We start from the raw sequence: 13466 nt of genomic DNA, 5'->3' as shown, positions 1-13466 counted from the left end.
TTCCATATCTTCAAAGAAGGTGAGTTAAAGGACTTGAACTGCAGGAAAAGAGATTTACCTTTTTTGTCAGGGATATGAGGGACAGGATCCCAAGGAAGCTGGCTCTGAGGGAGCCCAGGTGAGCCAGGTGTTCTTCAGAGGCAGCCTCCTGATAGAGCAAGAACAGTTTGTTTTGTTTGCAGAAAATAGAGTAGAAAATAGATTAAGCACAAATTTGATTAAGCATTTGCAAAATGAAAGTGAGGAGGGGCTATCCAGGAGAAACATCTGGACATGCAAGGATGAAATTAGGAAAGACTGGTTAGATGTAGTCAAAGGTTGAGTCAGGTATGAAGTTCAACATGAATGCTATTTAAAGTCATATCAGCAGCAAAATTATCAAGGAAAATGCTGATGATAATTGTTCCTGAGTAGGTCAAATAACAGAGTGACAAAGGAGAGAAAACAATGAGAGACATTTTGCCTTTCTTCCCTAACTTCCCAGACATTCATGACTATTAGCAAAGTTCAAGGGTCAAAGTTTGTATTTATGACAGAGAAGGCTCAAGTTAGGAACTAGTTACTTAAACTGAAAATAAAAACAAGTCCACAGGACCAGTGAGGATGCATCTAAAGGTAATGAGATCAATGTCATTAAGGAACTGCTGTCTCTTATCTCTCAAATGTTGTGGTGTGGGTTGATTTAGTCAGTTGGTTTTATCAATGTTAGTTAGCCTTATGCTCCCCCGTGTGTCCCCTTACCCCAAAAGTTCCTGCCACTTGGCTCCCCAGTTACCTGCCAATCTTTTCACCTCTCCCTGTTTTCTCCTTATTTGTTTCCATCAGTCCGAGTTTGTTCATACCCCTTCGGCTGTCAATCCTGTAACCATCCCCAGATTCTTCCAGAAAGTTCTGTATCAATCACCCCATTTAGCATTTCTATTTGTGTCCTGACCTTGTACCTACCCCTGCTACGTTATCATAGGTTGTTGTATCCCTCTCTGGTTTATCCCCATTGGGCGAGACAGGTTTGCACCCTGTCTGCCCACCCCCTATTTAAGCTGCTGTAATCTTTGATTTCTTTGGCATTTGTCACTGCACCCACCCAGAGGGCACCTTTCCTGCCCCAGCTGGGGAAATAAAGGACTCTTTGGGCTGGCATACAGGTGTCCTCTCTCATCCCTTCCCCTCCTCTCAACGAGCAGCTCTCAGCACCATCGGGGCAGAGGATTCTCCCTTGCGGCCTCACGCGGCTGTGCCAGCCGGGCCCTGCCACTGCCCGGGGCTGCGGCTGGAAACCGCCGCACTCAAAGATTTTGTAGATTAGAGAAAACTCCTGATGAATAGTAAAATATTCATTCTAGGAGCTCCAACAAGCTGGTTGTGCTCCTTATGGCACAGCACTTCCAAGAAAAGGAAGAAGATTGCGAAACAGAAAATAAATTAAGTGCATAGACTGAAAAAAGTGGTGGCCTTTCAGAGCACCCATTCTCATAAAACTTTTAGACTGAGTTATTCACAACATCAAATTCTGTATTTTAGTTTCCAAAGCAATTTTTAATACTTTTTACTATATCAATTAATGATTATGTGGATTTTATGTTTCATTCTTGACACTTCCTTCTGCTGGAAGCACTCAAGACATTTAGACTCCCACTCCTCAATCCTGACCTAGGCAGTTTTGAGTTGCTATAGCTACCCAGGATTTTATGCACTCCTGAAAGACTGAAGAGATAAGCCAGTTGATTCAAGTATAGTTGAAGATCCATTTTCCATAGCTATTCCTCTGTCACTAATGCAGCAGAATAAATGTTACATTTTGGGGATATATAATGGCTATGGATCACTGACACCATGTTGTTCACCCTACTTTGCTGTGGCTCACATTGTTCTGCTGAGTTCCAGGCCTTTCATGGCCACAGAGGCTATGTGAGACAGGATTGTTCTGGTCATAATTACTTTACCATGAAATTCTTTTGCAGAAAATTAAGACTCGATGATTCTGCCTGCATAAAGTTAGAATCTATATTGGGAACTTTGGAGGAGATACTGTACTTGAGGAAGAGTTAATAGTTTTGAGGAGGTTAGGTCTGTTTTATTGAGTCTTCTTAGGGCTAGAGAAGTCGATGAGTTACCATGAGTAGCCACTGTATGAGAACCTCCTGAAGGGCCCCATGCCAGGCTGTGCTACACATACAGAGGTGTTATAACAGAGATGACAGTCCAACCTCTCAACAAACTTTCTCTGTACTAATATAATCTGTAATTTAAAACCTCCTGGAGAAATGTGAACTGTAGGTGGACCAAAGGGTGACATGTAGTGATCCTCACAAGGACGGCAGTGAATATCAAAGTGTGAGTGATCCACACGGCACTTAGCCATAGTAGGGATGGGTCTGTGCTGGGCTGCACTGTGCTGCATGTTCAGCATGACCTTCAGGACTTGCTGAGCTGCACAAATGCCTTGGGCACAGGTGCCAACTCATTGCAACAGAGGAAGATACAGGCAGCTTCCACTTGGCACCTGCAGTTCTGCTACCTGTGTTTGCCTTTATCTAAAAGTAAAGCAAGTTCTCTTGCAGCTGTCTTTAATGAACGGAGTTGTATATAATAGCTAAAAGGACCAGAAATGGGAAGCTTCTTCCACAGAAGGCAACTGCACGAGATGCTGTGGAAAATCCCCCTGGGAGCCTTTTGATATTGCACAAGTGCAGGGTGCCCAGAATCTTAAGCCACAGAACATTTACTTGCTATCCATATTCCTCTTTTTAGTCTATCTTATTAAAACAGCTCTTCTATTAGCAGGGTTTTTTTGGGCTCTGTCTTACTGAGATCCAGAAACTACCCTGCACCATCGCTCTCATGCCATCTCCTTCCCTGGTGCAAACATAAATCTGCTTTAAAAATGCAGATTTCTGCCTGATTAAGCATGAAACTGATGTATATCTTTACTGTTTTCCATTGTTTGTGCCACAAACTTAGGTGAAAAAAAAAAAAAAGTCCAAACAGCAGTTCAGCAGATATTCAGTTCTTAGGTTCCATTTATTCAAAACTATCAAACCTAGGCAATTGGGAATTAATAAAAATTTTACATTAAACATTTTCATAAATATAGGTGTTCAATGTGAAAAAATCCCACTCACTCACCTGCAAATAGGAAAGGAAGAATACCTGTATATCTTTAAAGCTGAATTAAGCTGGCAGCCAGCTTAACTCTCTGCACTGCTCCTGTGCTACAGAGATTGAACTTCTAAGATAGGAGGAGTTGGCTGCTGCTCCACACACTGATTCCTCTTCAGATATATCCTTATCAGTTGTTCACATGTGGAACAAAAAGAGGTTATTAACAGTTATTGAAGGCTGCTTTGACTAACCCAACTCATTATGATTGAAACATTTTAGGAAATGTTGGATCCCTGTCCCAAAAGCAGGTTATGAAACAACATCTTAAACATACATATGGAGTAACCTCCCAACAGGATTATGGTGGGAAATTTGCATGGAGGGAGGAATGGGGAGTGACTGTTTATTTTTGTTTCAGCCAGCTCAGGGTTAGGTATCCATATTTACAGAAATATACTCATGCCAATTGAGGTTGGTGATTTAATCAAGCCACCTCTTTCAGGAACACCATTGCTGCAGGTCCCTTCTGCAGGCAAAGCAGATAAAAGGTATCTCCAGGGGCTGTTATCTTAGCAAAAATATGAACTGCCTTTTGAATACAACATATTTCTCTCTTGACTATAGCAGGAATCAAGTATATATAGGCTTCTCATTTATATGCACTAAGTGTAAAGATGAAATTTTAAAGATAATTTGTTTAAAGATAGATGGGTGAATCTCACCAGCTGGAGCATCCACTGCATGAGGTACGTAGGATTAAAATTTCAGAGCACTGAATAATCAGCATCATCCTTCCTCCCCAGCCTTTTTAGGACCAATTCTTTCAACTATCTCCCATGCCCAGGTTGTACTGAACCTTTCTCCCAAAAAGAGTGTTTAATTCCTTCAGAAATATTTTGTCCCAGTTATCCAATGCCCATGTGCATCATCACATGATAGTGCTTATCATAATTGCTAAACAGTTAGTTACTTGAAGAATATTTTTAGGAATGTCTGACTTTCTACTGTCATTTCAGTGTCATTTATTTCAGTAATTATTCGTCTATGACAACTAAAATTCTGGATAGTATGTGGTTTTACACCTACTGGAAGCTTTAAAAATAAGAAAAAATAATAACAATAAACTGTAAATATGTTTGGTTATAAAAGCTTAGATATGCCCATTTTTGTTAATCTCTTGAAGAATAAGGCAATGTTAGGAACTGAGATATGCAAAACTTCTGCTTTTGTGCTGCAGTATCTCAGGCTCCAGGTTTAGGATTTATTCTTATATTAGGCAGCTATCTCACCACTGCTGAAATTAACACTGAAATATCTACCCTTTTTTGTTGGTGGTGTTGCTGTTGTTACCTTCAAAGTCAAAACGAGAGATAGTTTAATTTTGATGATATTCCACTTGTGTTCACATCTAACATATGCATCAGACCTTACCCATATTTCTTTATCTCATTCACTTTTTTCAAGTAGCATGTCCAAGACACTGAAGGGAGAGTGCTGCTGCTAAGTTTATCTCCATTTGTCTGGCTGCCTGCTTCACTAGGAAGGAACCAGGAGCTTCAGGTTCCCTCACAGCTCAGCAGAAGTCTGATGTCAGAGACCTCTCTGTCTTCACTCCTGGCATTTAGGCTGCTTCAGGAGGGACATCACCACTGCCCTGAGACTGAGGCATCAGATGTGTGAACTGCCTCATAACCAGGGTTAAACTCCCTTTTTGTTTTCAGTGATTTTAGGGATTTGAAGTTTGTTCCCTGAATAGCAAGGAGAGTAAATGTTTAATCTTTAAAAGACTACTTAAAAAATAATTAGCTCTCTGCTCACTCTTCTAGGTCTTATTATACAGTGTGTTTTTAGAGAGTGGAAAATATCTTTGGCTAAATCTTAAATGTTATTTAGGATATGATGCTCAGTGCTCTGCTGTTTTCCCATCACCGGTGCTTATTCTTCTTTCCCAATTTTTTCTTTCTATTCCTGCCTAATAGCCTAGCTAAGACCGCCAAGTCAGTTCCATTTCTTCTATTACTGATGGAAATATATGACTAGAAGAGCAAACAGAGCAATTATTTAAATAGATTGACACTGGAATAAGTTTTTTCAGTTTTAGACTGGCTAAGACCTTATGCTGTGTCAGTAATATCCATCAGTAAGGTTCAAATGAAAAATAAACATTTCCACTTTCTGCCTCTTATACTATTCTTGCTAACATTTTATTGAAAATCATCCTGATTTTTTTAAAGGGAGATTCAACAGTAGAACAAGATCCGGTCTGACTTCATTTCAATAAAAGAGAGTCAATATGAAATCAAAGCTACCAGACAAAAGAATCACTTTTTTCCTGCTAAAAGGAAAGTGAGTAATTAACATAGGTAAGCCCCCACCCTCAACCAAAAAAAAAAAAAGGATTTTCGTTAAATTACAAATATTTAACTAAATTGTTTCTTCTCTTCTCTCATCCCCCCCTTATTTAATGAAAGGCTACCACCAGTGTGTTAATATGATATCCCAAACTAAATGTCGCTTTTTAATGCTGTAACAGTACTAAATGTATTGATAATCTCTTATCTCAAAAATATCTTGTATGAACATAACAAGAATAAAATAGTTCAATTCGTCTTAGCAGGCATGCAAAGGAGGATCACAGCTGAGTGCTCTCAGTGGTACTTAATACTGTAAATAACTGCTGTTGTATACGTGGACATGGAAGAAAAAGTGAGCTCATAGTATGAAAATTAGTTCATTAAAAATGTATTTTTTTCTCTGTTACAATACCAAAATTTGATAGTGCTTCACTATCAAATTTCACTTCACTAATGTTATACAGGAATATCAGTGAAAAAATCTAACATCAGACAGGCCTTGACAAGGAACCGTTGCACGTAAAGTAATGGCATAATTAGCTAAATTATCAAACTCTCAGATCTCAAGCCCAGGAAACCTTGTGAGAAATTACTATTTTCTACATCACTAAGAAATTAGATTGACCTTGTCTCAAGCTTGTACAATTTCATACTATTTCAGTAAATAATTAACTGGAGAACAAATATTAATGAAAGTCATGTTTGTGACTAATTTCAGTATGGCTGTGTAAAATTCCATTTGTAATCTGTGAGCCTTGGTAATAATAAAGTATTAAAAGTGAATATCTTGCAATATGAAGGGAGATTTACACATTTTTGCCAGTTCAGAAGTTTTAAAAGCTGTTCTTTTTTTTCACCCCTAATATATGTCACATTGATATTTCATGGTTCCCATGGAGTACATGGTTCGTGGAGAGCAGCTTAAGTGAATATGCATTGCCATGGTACTCATTGCAGAACCAACACAGAGTTTAATCTCCTTTCCTAGAACTGCACAGGGGAAGAGTTTTAGGCAGGTTTAATGGTAGCTTAATTGTAAAGCTATACAAATCAGTAGGGCTTAATGACATTTCTAGAACCATGAGAAATCCTTGAACCATGTATTAGAGCACAGAAGCCTGGGAGAGGGAAGCAGTGAAGACTGAGGCTAAGAGAGCTTAGTTTACTGTTGCCAAAATACCCACCCCATGTAGCAAAGAACTCATGTTTCACTTGCTGGGTGCTTGTAGTTTACCATCATATGACAGTAAGATTTGGATCCATCTGGCTAAATGCAAGATATGTGTCTTGTGGTCAACAGTGAATATAGAAAAATAGATACATGTTGACTTATTGAATCTTGCAAGTTACATTCCTGACAAAAGGGGAGTGAAGGAGGAAGGCACAGAAGATATCTGCCTGAAAATAAGCTTAGAACTCCCATAAGCAAGTGTCACACTGGACAAGCTGATGAAGTTTATACTGCAAAGCCCTGTGTATGCCCTGCAACACAACTAGAAGCTGATGTGTCTCTTTTCACGTGCTCATTCTGTTTATTATCTCGCAGGGTTCCATTCCCAGAAAGATCCATCAGTTACTGCACCCTCTTTTTTTGCTTATTATTTCTAATTCTAAATCTACTGAATATTTCTAGTTCCCATTTTGGCTTGTGCTGCTTATTCTTTCATGCTGTTGCCTAAGGCAGTTCCCCATTTGTTAACAAATATGTATATTCTGATTGATTCCATTCCTTTCTGCCTCTTGGTACCTCATGGGAGGGATAGATTACACCTCACAGCAAAGGGCAAACAATAAGGTATATTTTTTATATGTACCACCACTTCTAGGGGAATAATTTGAGTACTTTTTTAGGAAATAATATCTGCCCTAGTCTGCTTCTGCTTATTTTGTGCCTAATGTAATTTTCTTTATAGTTAAAAGATTAAGTGTAGTGGTTGAAAAAGGCTTTTTATTTAAAATTGATGTGTAGAATGAACAACCCCAGATCATCTCTTCTGTACCAGTTAAAGGAACCTCAGTCTGCAAAACTACCTGACAGTAATGAAATTGTGATGTAAACTAGCTTCAGTTTGGCCTAGAATACTGTAAATTCACCACAAAGGAAATATTTCCTCAGAAATGTGGTCAGGAAGCCCTCAAAGACAAAACACAGATTCTTCATCTTTTCCAGTAATGTTATGCATAGAAGCAGCCTCATAATCTAGTTGGAAATGAAAGGCAGGAAGATGCAATACATAATAAATACATAATAATTCACAGAATCAGTTTTCTTCCCATCCATTTGGCATTATGTGATGAGTTTCTTGTTGCATACCATCTGCCAGCTGTATGAACAAATGTAATTGCACACAGATTCAATCCAATGTTGGCAACAAAACATAGAATACAAGAAATATGTAAATAAACATGAAAAATTTTGTCAAAGATCATTCTTAGGCTCTTTCCTTAGAAATTATTAGTAATAAACCATGTGACTTTTACAGTCACTCAATGATTTATTTCTGTTCTTTTCAAGTTGTTTATTTATGTTGTAAGGAATTCAATACTTCCAAAAGTAGTTAATTTGGTATTTCATTTAACTCATAAAAAGGCTTCTTATAAATGAGGGCCAGACATCATTCACTCATAGAATTTAACACCTACAATGAAAAGTAAAATGAAAACAATAATCTTATCACTATTTCTTTGCAGATTATTCAATTTGCTGTGAATATCCTATCAACTTTTATCATGCTCTAAATTGTCCTTGAGAACATTATCTGTCTAGCATGTTTTTTAATCAGGCAGCAGTTCTTTGCAACATACCCAAATTCCCATTAGGATTCCTTTTTTGAATTGGTGAAGTGTAAATTCCTAATGTCTTCTTCAGCATACTTTGTTTTCTTTTTAGTAGAGTTCAATCAAGTCATTGCATTGATCAGGGTATTAAATACTTGGAAACAAATTTATTTCACACATGAAGAAGCCAGTGTAGCTGGCCTTTGATAGACTCACACCAATCAAAAGCAATGGTAAATTTGCATTTTTCTTTTCCTCTGGGTTTCTAACTATTTCTATGTCTGCAACTGTTATTTCACTGGTAGTTAAAAGTCCCCTTCCAGGTTCTTCATGATGAAGTCACTGCTAATGTAAATTTATAAAAAACATGTTCTTTTCCAGCCTCAGGCACAAGGGGAGTATTTTAGCTGGACGTCTGGGCACTTTCAGGTTGCATACAGCAGGAACAGCTCTGTAGGATTTTTGCACGATTCATGATACAGCCTTGCACTAAAAAGCTATTGCTTATGGCTTGGTTCAGAAGCATTTTTTCTGCTTACAGTGTAGTAGCAGGAAAATAACACCAATATGCCATAAGTGTGAAGAAGTAATAAAAGTTTTAAGTCTGATGCTGAGTTAGGAACTGATATGCAGAGCTTCAAAACTGTGACCCTAAGCTTTTTGTTAGTGTATACAGGAATAATCTCTGCTTCAGGGGTCCTTAAGCAGAGCAAAATGCTGAGAGGAAAATATCTGATAAATCAGGATAATGTAGTTTTAAGTTCTGGTATCTCATTACTTACCATGGCTCTTAGAATTCATGCCAGGCTCGGGGAGCTGAAAGATATCAGATCTCAAAAATAATCCTCTTTTCTTGTCTTCATTCTTTATCTGTATGTATTGCTGTCTGTTGCTTCTATTACAGTAAGCAAATTAAATAAATTTTTCCTCCCTGACACTGATAAGTAGAGGCTTGAGGTGTGGACTGGAGGGTGCACTGGCTTCCAGTCTCTGGTTGAAACTGTGGAAAAGAGAAAAGAAAGAAGGAAAGAAAACAACTTCTCTGTTATCAAGATAAAATTAACATATGTCTATTAAAAAGATATGTGGGATGCAGTAGAGCTTTATAGTTTATTTCTGTGCCCATGTGCTCTTTAGGCCTCTGAAAATCCTTAAGCTAAGTTGCTTTCAGCCAAAAGCTATGAATTCCATCATCATCACCTCTGTCAGTATTGTTTGCTTTTCTCAATTGCTCATTTTGGGAGGTCTTCTGCCACCAAGATGACAATGATGTGTTGATTCATTGCCCTGTCGCTAGTCCACATGAAGGAGTTACTCAAAGATGTCAGCTTATTTTGATTTTGCTATCCTTCCTTCACTCTTTTTTTCTTCCTGTCTCATGGTGACAGATCTTTTCCTATTTTTATTTAAATACTGTCACAGAAGCTACATTCCTACTATAACTGCTAATTAAAAAATCTTTCCAAATATTTAACAAGATTAAAATTGTATTTAAAGTCATAATGACTTCTCTTTTTGTCTTTTGGTTTTTGGTAAAAGTGTGAAAAGTCCCTCCCCTCCAAATAACCCCTCTGGCTGGCTAAAATCAATGTCAAACTGGTTTAATTTTAAACTATAACTAGATCCCTAATTAACTGATGTTAGCATTCTTTACTACCTGAGGTTCATCTTATAAAAATATTACATGAGAAACTAAACACTGTTACATTAAAATAGCAATTGTAAGGCGTATATTCTTACACATATTTCACCACTGGATGTTTCAGTTATAATGTAATGAATGACTGGTTTTCTGAAGCTGAACTGTGACATTTTTAGTGTCAGTGTACCTTCAATCAACCTTGAAGAGTTGGGCAGCTGTGTCTCCACTAAGTGCAATCCCAGAGCCACATGTGACAATTTGTTCAATTTTCACAGTCACCATGACACTACAAGATTTCCTTATAAGTTAAATATAAGGAAAATTCAATCTAGAGTATTTGATAAATAATCTTCTAAAACAAGTAGAGGAGGGGAAAAGTGATCTGATGTTCAGGTTTCATTACAAAAGAAATTATGAATTCCATGGTGAACACATTTTTAGATACTTTGATTTGCTTAAATCAATCCTTCTGGCTCAGGAAACTGCTGAGAATACAGAGTAGAGGATTAAAGTCCTAGCCCTCATGAACTTGAAAAGATCTACCTTCCTCTTATGATTTCCCGTGAGATATATCTCACTTATTTTTGATGGCTGCAACTGAGATTGTCAAGTAAATAAGAAAGACATTGCATCAGACTGATATGAAATCTCTGTTTTAGAATAAAATTATTCATCCTGTCATACAGCCATTTATTTTTGACTGTAAGGGTAGTCTTTAAAAAATTAGTTCATATGCAAATGCCTGAACTGTAGATATATCTCTTTGGAGTCTCAATTGGATTTCAATATCTAAAATGAGGTAATAATTTGCTATGTAAAAGCAAAGAAAAAGCCTAACTGATATTGTCTGTGAGGAAGACTGATCAGCTGTGTACCAAAGTAGTTTAATTCCAGCCTTTTCTGCACTTAATTTTACTTTCTGGTTCAAGATTAAATACCTATGGAAAAAGAGTCTCAAAAAAGTCAAATTGTACAAAACTACCTATCTACCTAGTAACTAATTATGACCCTTGTGAAGGCTTGTGTGGGAGAAAGAAGTGATCTAAAATTCTTGGTTCTAATCACACATTACAGGGAGAAGGGAAAGGTGTTTCATAGACAAGTCTCCAATCCTTTCATTGCAGACTAATAGATGCCCACAACAAACTGTCACCTTCACAAGTCACAGATTCAATTTATGTAAGGTAACATTCAGAAGTGTTACAGTGAGAGCTTTGAGACAACAGAGTCAAGAGCTGGCCTTAAGATCTGTCTGTGCAAGGTGTCCGGACTCACGTCTGTATTTGCACAGTGGCAGATGTTCACATAAGCCTGAGGTGGAAAATTTTTACAGAAATAGAATTGCAGTATGAAATGTCAGGGGCTTTGCCTGCCTTTCCCCAGGGTAAAAAACCCTTAATCATGCAATATAATGGAGATATCCTAGATAGCCTTGTACAACTCAAATATCATTAGAATTTTTTTCCCCATGTTCTACACTCTTATCTGAGTTTAAGGAGCTGAATCAAATGATAATAGTGGCATTTATTATGTTTAATAAATGTAATTATCTACATTGTAGCTGTCAACATATGTAGCAAGTGTTTAAATCTCCATTATGTTCAAAGCAGATCATAGAATCATAGACTATCTTGGGTGGGAACCCAAGAAATATTTTGTTCCAATCCCCCTGCCGTGGTCAGGGGCACCTTCCACTAGACCAGTTTGCTCATAGCCACATCCAGCTTGGCCTTGAAACAATCCCAGGGATAGGGCATCCTCTCTTCAACCTGTCCCAGTACCTCACCATTCTCTCAGCAAAGAATTTCTTCCTAACATCTAATAAAAAACTTCATTCACTTTAAAGCCATTCCCGCTTGTTCTGCCCCTACATGCTCTTGTAAAAAATTCTTATTGCATTTTCCTTGTAGGATCTCTTCATATACTGGAAGGGCACAAGGGGGTCACCCCAAAGTCTTCTCTTCTCCAGGCTGAACCATCCCAATTCTATTCTCTTAGCCTCAGATCTACCCAGTAGAGCCTAGGCAGTGATTCAGCTGAAAGTATTGAAGGCAATGATTGGACAGATTAGGTGCTTTTGATCTTGGTGGTTAGCAGCACAAGTAAGGGATCCCTAATGAATGGCTACAGTATGGAGTAAAGAGAGGAGATCAGAAACTGATAGATTAAGAGGCTGCATCATTACTCTTCTGCTTCTAGGATGCAACTGTGGTCAAAAGTGATTTTATAATATTCCTATTGTCAGGGGCTCAGATAAGACAGGAAACCTACAACAGCCTGCTTAGGTTGGAGGGGAAAGAAAATGGAGTAGTTCAGGTGCTGCTGTTATCTATGGTATTTCATTGGTCTGGCCTCCAAAATTGTCCTTCTCTAAATAAATCTAAAGAATGTATGAGTGTGCGTGTCTTCGCTTTTAACAATCTAAGTTCCACTCCTGACTAGATCGTCTCTTTTCCAGTTATTCTCACATCACATTGAACAATACTGAAAGGAATAGTTTGTGATCCTTTTTTCATTTGTTTCTGCTGACAACAGTGCATGTAATCACACAGTCTTTGTGTTTGTCTGTATATCCCTCTGGCAACTTTTGAACCTACTGCCCAATTCCAATCAAAACTAGAGCACCCCTTGAGCATCCCCTAAAAACCATAAACTGGGCAAAGAAGGTATCAAGTTTGAAAATTTTTGCTTCCTCCTAATAACTCTCAATCTTGTTTCTAGAATATAGTACTGAAAATCAAATATGGTCTTCATCTTGTCTTCCAAAATGCTCTGTGAGAAGACTTGTAAATACAGGCACAGATATTCAAAAATATTATCATCATTAGACTTAAAGATAACTGATTAAGAGGCATGAGCCCATAGGAAATGAAGTTACATTTATTTGTAATTGTCATTGCAACTGATAAGCATGTGATTGACATTATAATTTTAAAGATTGCAAATATTAATGCAAATAAACTAACAGTTTACGTAAGTAGGTGTACAGGAAGAGTTACAATTTTAGGGAGTATTGTTCAGTAATTCATTCAACAGTAGACCGTCAAATTGCCTTGCTGAGAATCAGTTCCAGTTTCCATTGATGTATTTACAGGTTTTTCAAGTGGACCTGTCCATTTCAGGAGAATTGATTTCCTAAATATTTTCAAAGGCAGAAAAATTCACACTTTTCTGAATGACACTTGACTGCAAGTACAAATGTTAACAGCTTGTGAGAGTGGTAATTAGAGCATCATAAAATTTATTGGACTTCTTTGACACTAACTTAACCAGAAGATGAAACACAATCTGCTGTGAAAAAATGAAGATTTTACTTCCATCTTCATGTCTGAACAAGGAATCTTACAAGTCAAAATTTAGTTTTAGTTCATATAATGCCACTTTTTAAGTTACACATCCTTTTATCATATTTTTGTATACTTCCATATTCCAGAGTCTCTTAATCACTGACAGATCTGTTAGGTTTGTACTGGAAAAGAGAAATTCCTGTCTGCCTTTTCAAAGCAGAGGGTACAAACATATACCCACACACAATTTATAAAATTAACATCCATTGTGACAGACAAAAATATGAACTGTCCACAGCAGTG

Source organism: Lonchura striata, chromosome 3 (genome assembly GCF_050655825.1).
Source record: "Lonchura striata isolate lonStrDom1 chromosome 3, ASM5065582v1, whole genome shotgun sequence".
Classification (NCBI taxonomy): domain Eukaryota; kingdom Metazoa; phylum Chordata; class Aves; order Passeriformes; family Estrildidae; genus Lonchura; species Lonchura striata.
Note: the sequence above shows the minus strand (reverse complement) of the source record.